Raw genomic sequence first — 10,715 nt, 5'->3', positions numbered from 1 at the left:
CGTAGAATACAGGATACATGTATGTAGATTACGAGCTACATCTATTTAACTCACAAACTACGTATGTTTCTTATTCTTTATATATTTTTTGACAAAGATCAATAAAACATATAAAGTTGGGAACAAAAATTCTCATAAAAGTATATCTTTTAAGTATACTCTAACTACTTCTCTATCACTGTTTGTGTGTTTATATATTATGTTGGGTTTTATATCTTTATAGGTAAACGAGGATAAATGACGAACTACTCGAATGAGCGGTTAGGTGAATCTCAAAAGAATCTTCCTAGAGAAACCAGTATATAGTGGCTAAAATAAATCACTAACGAAAACAAAGATTATGACAATTTGGAGATTAACTCGTATATAGGATTTGGGGATATAGTTATTTTTTTTTTCTTTTTATGATCAACGAAAACGGTTTGAAATATGAATATACCAACACAATTTTATAAGAGAAAATGGCTAAATGTGATACATAACTATTGTATATTAACTACTCGTAAACATAACATTTTATAACAGAAATAGAATAAAACATTATTTGCCATTAGTTTGGTTTTAAACGACAACATTATTAAAATAATAATTAAATTATTGCGTAACCAAAAAGGCTAAATACTCGTTTATCGATTTTGTATTATTATAATACATGGGTTGAGTTATTCTATAAAGGATTAAAGGCTAACAAAAATGAGAAGTGTGAGAAACTATAATAAATTGACATATGTCAAGTAGGGACCAAAGGAAAAAGGATATAAAGGTAATCATATTTTTCTTTCCACATACAAGTCACATGTTGATTCCCCCATCATTTTTAAACGTCTACAATTTTTTCGTATGATATTTTTTTTAATTAAAATTCACTATAATAAAAGACGTTTTTTATCTTTAATATGAGTATGATTTTGTTATAATAAAATATAAAAAAAATTACGTCATTGTGTCTTTTTGTTTACCATTGTGTCCTTTTTTGTCATTGTGTCTTTCTGTTTGTCAATGTGTTTTTTCGTCTTTGTGTCACTGATTATTGTGTTTTTAAAATACTAATAACACTGTTGTGTAATAATATGTAAATATAATGAAAAATACCAACAAATTATCTAATACATAAAACACAATGATGAATACATATGACATAATAAATTGAAACGTAAAACACAGTATTGAATTCATGTTACACAATGACCTCAAATGTAAGACACAATGGTAAATACATAAAACACAATGACTTGAAACGTAAAACACAATGAAATCTACATATTACACAATGACTTGAACGTAACACATAATGAACATAAAATTTTACATAATGAACATAAAATTTTTTTATCAACTTAAGTGAATGTTGAGCACGATGACTAAAACACAATGATAAGTAGAAATACAAATGATGAGCATAAAGAAACAATGACGAAAAAAAGACACAATGATGTAATCTTTGTTTTAATTTTAATCTTTAATATAAGTACCAATTGAAAAACACAATGACCAAAATCTATAACACAATGTATAGAAAAACTCAATTAAAAAACACAATGGACAACCAAATAACACAATATTAAAAACTCATTAACTTTTTTTTTATTTTTATATAACAATATGATATTCATATTAAAGATAAAAAATTCTTTTTATTATAGTAAAAAAAAATTATTAAAAAAAATTGTCGTATGTAAAAGTTATAGATGTTTTAAAATGATTGAGGAATTGACATGTGTCTTGCATATGGAGAGAAAAAATCATCATAAGTGAGTTATTACCTTCATGCCCTTTCTCATCAAATTTTATTCTAAAATTAATCTCCCTTATCCAAATATAAGATCAATGGATTAAATTTCTTCTCACTATTCTCATTTTTATTGTAATTTATATTTAACTTTACCCTATAATACGTATGCATATCAGTTGTTATAAATAACAGCGAATAATAAATGTAATCAAATTAAAAATTGTACCCTAAATGAGTATACGATTTATATCATGCATCGCAAATGATAACAATCGTTGATTCAACACTAAATTGCATTTGTGACAATTTTTGTAAATATTGAAAGTGATACAAAAAATGGCTTTAAGTAAATAATAACTATAAACGGTTTAAAAAAATAAACACTCAACTCGAGTATTAAGAGACTCGAGCTACGGTCTAGCTAAACCAACACATACACACATACCAACTACACTAGACTTATTGTTTGTTCTAAAATTATTTAGATAAATTAAAAATGATAGAGGAAATCGTGTATCTATAGGGATGACAATGAAACGGGAAATTCAATGGGAAAACTCGAAATCCGACATAAATGGGACGGGTAATACTGTCACACCCTCAAAATCCACTAACGGAGTTTTACCGTCAGAGGGTGTGAATTAACAGGATCGGAATCATTAGTTATAATCAAACCATAAGTAAAGTTTTCAAAACACGAAAACATTTAAGTGTAAATAAGTGCGGAAGCGTAAAACCATAAACCAAGTGTTGCGTCACGCAGGACGACTTAAAAACCCAATTAATAACAGTTTAAAAACAAGTTTGCATAAACAATAGCGTTCAAAGTAATGCATGATCCTATACCGCGCGCCCGCCTCGGCTACCTGAGAATAACATACTGAAAGTGTCAACACGGGGTTGGTGAGTTCACAAGTTTATATATATAAATAAAGCGTTTGCGTTTGCGTTTGCGTTTTGCGTTTTGCGTTTTGCGTTACCAGATAATGTTAAATCAATTATATATCTATAGGTAGCTAGCCTATAAAGCAAGTATTGCTAAGTGTTCGACAACGAAGCTGACTGTTTATCATTTGCCTTGCCACCATGTCTATCCCGACCATGGTATGTGTTAGCCAAGATTACACCCACTCGACCTCCAGTCGAGTTTAGCGTTGGGTGGGGTTTGTCAAACCCAGTAGTACTACTCAACAGTGACTCGCTATTATCCAATACTAAACGGTTCGATGTTATGAAGGACTTTAGTTGTTTCGTTTGCCACTTAGCCTTTACAAGTGATATATAATCTAATAACAAAATCTAAAAGCGTTTCGGAGTATGTATTCTCCCCCAAGTGAAAAAGCGTTTAAAAGAGTTAAAAGGGGAACGTAAAACTCACTGTTTGCGAAGAATTCAAAAACAAGTCACCCAAGTGATGCGCGTCACAGAAAATCCTCACTAGCGTTCTTAAACAACAAATGAGATTTTCTAAGTGTTGGAACTATTATCGAGTCTCTAGACTCGGCACATAACACCTATGCATAAGATACGTTTCGTGTTTTGTTTGTGAATTGTGTGTGTCTCAACAAACACATTGGTGATACGTTACATGTGTGAACAACTACTTACGTGTCAAGTATTAATAGTGTACATTACTAGCAATTATTCCCCACAAGGGCAATTTAGTCATAACATAGCAATTATCTAGCAACAAGCACGTTTCATGTATTTTCATATAATTCAGCAGCTAGTTTCATCAAGACAGAATTCTACTTGAAAGATTACTCTATTCAACAGATCATAACATATCAATTAATTCACCAACAATCGTCACAAAAGCACACATGAGTTAGGTTTCCAGAACTATCTTTATTGTATTTTTATTCCACATATATTTCTCACAATGATCAAAACATTACAGTAAACTCACAGTAGTCAAAATCATGCACAACAAAATGATATTTGTTATTACCGTTAAATGAAAAATCCAATTAATGCAAGACCAATTGGGTTAGGTTCTTAACTCAACATGTTAACTTCCATAAGTGGAACCAACCCATTTGGTCTTGTAGTTCATGAGATATGATAATTACAAAACAGCCTAACAGCAGGTCTCAAAATTCAGATTTGCACTTCAGTTTTGTAAAATAATAAAAGTTAACTTTTAGTCGTCCAAAAATTACAAACTTGGACTTTATAGAAACTAGACTCAACATAGTACCCTGTAGTGTTAACAACCTCGACTAATTTCCACATTAACATTTAGTTACAGTTGTCTAAACATAACTTAGAATCTGTCCAGTACCAGTTTTGACCTTTAATCACATTTAAATCGTTTGAGCAACCAAAACACCTCAAATTAGGCGTGGTTGGGTTTTCTGAAAACTAGACTCAGAGCACTACCTTTTAGACTCATAATTAATCCGATTTGGTTTTATATTTAACAAGTTACACCTCGTTCAAGTTTAACTATCTCTGCTGTCAAAACTCAGCAAGCACACACAATCGTCTAACATGCATCCTAAGCATACGACATATCTCCAAACATGCAATAAACATAATTATCCATAAAAATCAGTAGTAAACCCTCTAGGGTTTACAAACAATCAATGTTCTAGCAATCTTTCACCGTTCAAAATCACATATGATAATCTAAATCAATAACCAAAGCATAATCAAGCATCATCTGATCCATACAAAGCATAAGAACACTCAATACATGATTTACAAAATTAGGGTTTCATGTTTATACCTTAAAAACGCAGAAACAACCAAGCGAAATGTGAGAGATGCTTAGAAACAAGTGCGGGATGCTCCGATTATGAAAACTAAGGTCAAAACGGGTGTGATATGGGTGTGGTGATGGCTGCCGTCGCAAGAAGGGAGGGGAATGGGGGCCGATCGGGTTTGGGAGGGAGAGGGAGGAGTTAGGGTTTTTAATATTATTAATAATAATATGTTACACAAATACCCCTTAACTTTTAAGTATTACTTTTCTAGCATAAAGTAACTTGTTTGCATCTTGAGTTAATGTTCTATATAATATTATCAAATAGCACATAAGCCTAACACATAATTATCAAATAATTATTGTTTGGATGTTTTTCTTTTATTCTCCAATGGTTTGCGTCAACTCGTTTGCGTTTCGGTGCAATCTCGAAAGACTACATATGTAGTGATTGTCAAGCGTCATTTAAAACCCTAGTTTAAATGTAATGAGATGTGCGTTATAGATCAAGTGATCTTAAGTTTGAATTGACGGAGTTTGGATTAACGGAGTTAACCTGAAATTGACGAGTGTTACATCATTCCCATGTTGAAAGAATTTTCGTCCCGAAAATTTGAGTTAAGTCGCGATGGGTGTCTGAAAAGTAACAAAAATTTCAGTTTGTCATAAATACCCGACCCATTAGGGTTTATGACGGGTTTGAGAGTAGTTTTGAAATTTTTCGCGGGTTTGGGACGGGTTTGGGATTTATAATATACTCGATTACTCGACCCGATTACCCGATAACATAAACCCATTTACCCGATTATATACCCGGTGCACCCGATATAGCTTATTATATTATATATATACTATATGCCAAATATATTATTTGTCAGAATCTGTTTATGTTAATTATTTAAGACATTTTATCTTTATAGTGACCATCTTTGTAATCGATTAGTTATATTTTGTTAAAAACCCGGTAGAAACCTAGCAGGTTTTGAGCCGGGTATACCCGACAGGTATTTTATTAAACCCGATGGGAAAACCCGAAACCCGACGGGTAATTACCCGATTAAAACCCGACGGGTTTGGGACGGACTTTCATAACCGGGTATGGGTTTGGGAATACCTAACCCGACCCATTGCCATCAGTATCTATGAACAATGGCGAAGCTTGAACGAAGGGGGCGGGCACAAGTTTTAACACAGAAAGAGGTAAATTTGTACAGCGTATAAAATATTTTAGATGAAAATTGGTAATTTTACACTATTAAGCAAAAAACAGGGAAGCGGGGCTAGGCCAAGCTTAAACATTGCCCTTATTTGTGAACGCAACTTAACATATAGTATATATGTATAAATGAAAGATTTAACAAAAGTAGTTATTTTATAGTAAATATAAGGATTTTTCAACAATGTCTACTTTAGTTTTATCTTAAAAAATAAAGTGGTTAAGATAAATATCTATGATGATTTTCTCCCTCTCTAGGTCGATGATTTAGATTTGATTTCCTGGTCCACTTGTTTATTTTATGTGAAATTTTGTCATTTTGACGTGTCATTCTATTTTTTAAATGTATGTAACTAGTGAAAGTGGCAATGAATTCTTATATCAAACAGGTTTGCAAATCATCTGTTTCTTCTACCTTTATAAAACTTACCCTTCTACCTTTATAAAACTTACCATGGATTGTCATTTCACTTTCTTGCAATTCCGGACTTTAGTAACACTCAGTCGTTGATATGTGCATTAAACATGTAAAGATTTGGAAATATACCTCAAGACTCTTTATGACAACGAATCAAATAGGTAAGTTGATGGACACATAGTTAAACTGGCTTGATGTGTCGCTATATCAGAGCCGGCTATGGGGTATGGCGGGGTAGTCGACGGCCACAGGCCCGACAACCCCGCTTGGCCCGAAATATTTTTGAAAAAAGTATTATATTTACTTTTATGAAAAAATATATGTATATTCAATGTTTCAACACAATTGCATGATTAGTAGTTTGGTCTAGTGGTAATGGGTATGACATCTAACCAAAAGGTTGTGGGTTCTAATTTTATTTGAGATATTTTTAAGCTTATTTTTATATAAATTTTTTTTACATAACTCAAATCATAAAAAAGTAAGCCAATTTAAATTTAAATTATTTAAACCCAAAAATATATTCCTTTTATTAAAGGCCTAAAAAAATTTTCGCCTTTTGCCTAAATATTTTTTCGCATTCTCGGAGCCAGACCAGCGCTATATACTTGTGAATCTAAATGGATTATGACATCAAACTTTAGAAGATGAATGCCCAATTCTAAAGGGTTGGACGCATACTCTATGTAGGTGCATGAAGACTCATTTCTGTTAGCGACTCAAATATGGAAAGTTGGGGCATTGTTATAATGAGTTAGCCACTTTTTTATATATTTTGGTGCACCAAATTTTGTATATGCACACCCATAATTAATGTTTCAAACATTTTAAATTTTACATTTTGGCTCTTAATTAGTGCCTATAGTTGTTAAACTCACTGTCAAATGGTTTTGATGTAGAATAACAATCACGTGCATCAAAATTTTGTGCATAAGTGTATCAAACTTGCAAAGTTTGGCATTCTTCAAATATATAGATCCTATACGGCATACGCTAATTACAACTTTTGGATATGATACCATTTAGGTTTTAAGGCATTGCCCTTGACTGCATCGCTAGCAACATGCAAAGCATCACAAGGGGACAACCTCCTTCACCCATACTTTTGAATATCGATGCACCATTTAAAGATTTGACGCATCTTCTTAAAGTTTAATATATTATAACTTTATAACTCCATATGTTTGCCGTGAAAAAAAGAAATGTATAATAGGGTCCACATCAAGTTGAATAAATAAAAACTCTGGATCGATGATCTTGAATAATAGTTCAAGAAAATCTAACTTATTTAAGAATGTCAGGTTATTCTATAAAAAGTAACAAAAATAAGAAAGATTTGTGGGAAAAAAGACCTTCAAAAAAATAATTAGAAATTAATTAAAATAATCATAACTCAAAATTAAATATAAAAAAAGTAAAGAAAAACAAAAAACAAAATGTTTCCACCGTCTTCTTTGTTCTTAAAAAATTAAAAAGAAAAGACACAATGTTGAGGTAAAAATATCATAGATTTTATCTTTTATTTATCATTGTGTTTTTTTTTTTAATTTTCATCATTAATTGTGTATTATTTTCATTGACATTGTGTTTTTTTTCCTCTTGATATTGTGTTATATTACTTAATACTAGGGTATAGACCCGTGTTATACACGGGTGGAAAAACATGTCAAAAAACATAATAAATTTAAATAACAAATTCAAGCACACAAAACTTTTTTAACTTTCGGACCAAAACGTTAACTATTTACAATGTCTAGATATTAAAAGTTTAAGGTTACAATAAGTTAGTGTACACCAAACCACAAAATAACCTCAACAAAAGACCTAAACATGTTCTTTTATATTAAACCACCAACAACTTCTTCAAATATTCTAATAAAAGAAACTCATTTTGCTTCACCATCTGAAAATTAAAAAAAAACAATATCATCCAAATTAAATATACCATTAAAATAATAACATGTTTAATAATGAAAGCCCGTGTTACACACGGATGAAAGTTATAATAAAAGTAAAAAAAATACAACATGAATACGTAAATTGAGTTATATTATATAATGATTTTTATTTATGACTTTTATAATAAGTTTTTGATATATTTATACACTATTAATTATAAACTATAATTTGCAAACCAAACCTTGGTGTTTGATTTATTTAAAACAAAACATTCATACCGATATTATTATACATTTTATGTGTAAAAAAATAATTTTTAGAACAAAATGTTGTCACATGTTAAAAAATGTATTCCTATAACGTTGGAAGAATTAGAAACGAAGACTCAAACAATAATTAAATTTCATTTTTCAATGGCTAGTAACCTGTGTATCATACGCGTCAAAATTGTATATAAATATATATAATAATAACAATAATAATAATGAATTGATAGTTTAATATTTCTAAGAACAAATAATTTTGCATTCATTAGAAGCTATTACATTGTTGTTTTTATTAAAACAAAATAAAATACAACAACAAATAACGTAAAATGTCAAATTAAAACATCTTTCTAACTTAATCCATGAAGCTAAAAAGATATATCAATAAAAACTACATCATGATATATGAAATCATAAAGTCTTGTCTATTAAACAATCATCGAAATAAAAAGAAATGTGTTGTAATTTTTTATACTTACAAAGAAGAAAACAAAAATCACTAAAAAATCAAATTCTATGTACTGTTAATAAGAGAAATAAAGGTACAAATACAATTCACAAACTTATAAACAAATCATAAATCTCTATGTACATCCTTGGAATAAAAGGATGAATTTTATGATAAGAATCATATAGAGATAGTCATCATATTTGTGACATCTGCCCCGATCCGACCCGACCCAGGTACCCGTTTCTCTGACCCGATCTCTTTCCTTTATGATTTAATATTTATTTATACTTATATTTTACTTTTAATAATAATATATATCTTCCTTCCCGCCTCTTTCTCTCTCTTTCTTTCCGCCGTCCCGTCCCTCTTCTTCTCTCTTTCCGCCTTCTTTTCCCTCTTGTCGCCGTCCCGCCCTTCTGCTTAACCCTTAAGTCTTGAACCCCCCTTTTTTTTCTTAACTCTTTGCTTGTCCTTTGGTTCTTCCCGCCTAAGGTTATCTGCGCAGCTCCACGCGCCAGACTCCTTACAAGGAAGCCTGCGTGAAGACCAGCTGTTCCTGCGATACGCGAGGCGAACTGTTCTCGCAGCGCGCTAAGAATTGTAGTTCTTCTCGCAGCGCGCTAAGAACGGTAGTCCTTCCCGCGACGCGCTAAGAATTGTAGTTCTTCTCGCAGCGCGCTAAGAACGGTAGTTCTTCCCGCGACGCGCTAAGAATTGTAGTTCTTCTCGCAGCGCGCTAAGAATGGTAGTTCTTCCCGCGGCGCGCTAAGGATAATAGTCCTTCCCGCGGCGCGCTAAGGATCGTTCTGTCTGCCTTCGCCCTCGCGCGTGCGCTCAAGCCTTCTCGCGCTAAACCCTTTGAGTTTTCTTCTGTTTAATCTAGCCGTTTGCTTTTGTGTTGTCTTATCTTCTGTGCTGTTGACCTGACCTATCTTATGTCTGAAAAGCCACTTTTGGCGCAGCATGCGCACCAACCCCATTGGTTGACAGGAAAAGTGACTGACATAATCTTTTGAGATCTGCTTTTCCATGCTTGACCAGTACCTTTATCTAACCCGCCCATGCCTGTTTACTGTTCCCTGTCAGCTTTCTCTTGTCCCCTGCAGCTGCCATATCTTTTGATATCTTTTGCTTTTGGAATCTTTTACTTTTTGGAGATCTTTTCCCCTTTTCTAGGGATTGTGTTCCCTAGGGTTTCCCTATAAATAATAATGTTATTTTCCTAACACTACACACACAAAGCACTTAATCTCTCCTGTTCTCTCTTGCTCCTTGCCGTTGTTCTTCCTCTGCCGTCTCCTCTCTTTGCCTCCGTCTTCCTCCCTGTTCTGCCCTGCTTTTCCGGTAATATATATAATATATAATAATTTACTTATTAATTATGCTAACTTATAATCAAGACTTAAAACAAATCATTAAAACAATAATCTTGTTTATAGGTTAACTTGTGCTTGTTTAAAGTTGGTTCTTGCTTTATCTTACACCGCATCGTTTATCAAGTGAGTAATCTCGTACCTAATCCCTTTTTATTTTTAATGTTTTGGGATGTTCATGTGTTCGTACAAACTTGAGTCTTAAACTGGTTTATGAACTTTAGTCGCGCAGTATCCCATGTGTTGAGGACGTTTACTTGGCTGTTTATTTGTATGTGTGTATCATTAACCGCTTTGTTCGGCCTATTCCGAAGTTTTCATGGATCCATTAGATGAACACGGGAGACCTATCGTTTACGGTTTTCTTTGTTTACACTTGCACAGATGTTTTCTTGTTTTTGTGCTCATTTGGGAGCACGGATTGAACTATGAACTATGATCTACTTAGGCTTGATCACAATCTGATTACACCCTCGTTAAACACCAGACATACACGTGTTGCGCGCAGATTTATTGTTATCTATGTATTGTATTGTATTGTATTAAACTTGATTTCTCACCAACACGCAAGTGTTTGACGTTTATTTTAACACATGTTCAGGTTTGCAGTAGCTGTTTTGGAGCTTGAGGACACGTAGGAAGTTTTCTTTATT

Source organism: Bidens hawaiensis, unplaced genomic scaffold (assembly GCF_021521415.1).
Source record: "Bidens hawaiensis isolate Kalapana, Puna unplaced genomic scaffold, B.hawaiensis_p1.1 tig00016952_1, whole genome shotgun sequence".
In the NCBI taxonomy this organism is placed as follows: Eukaryota; Viridiplantae; Streptophyta; class Magnoliopsida; order Asterales; family Asteraceae; genus Bidens; species Bidens hawaiensis.
This window is presented reverse-complemented; position numbering follows the sequence as displayed.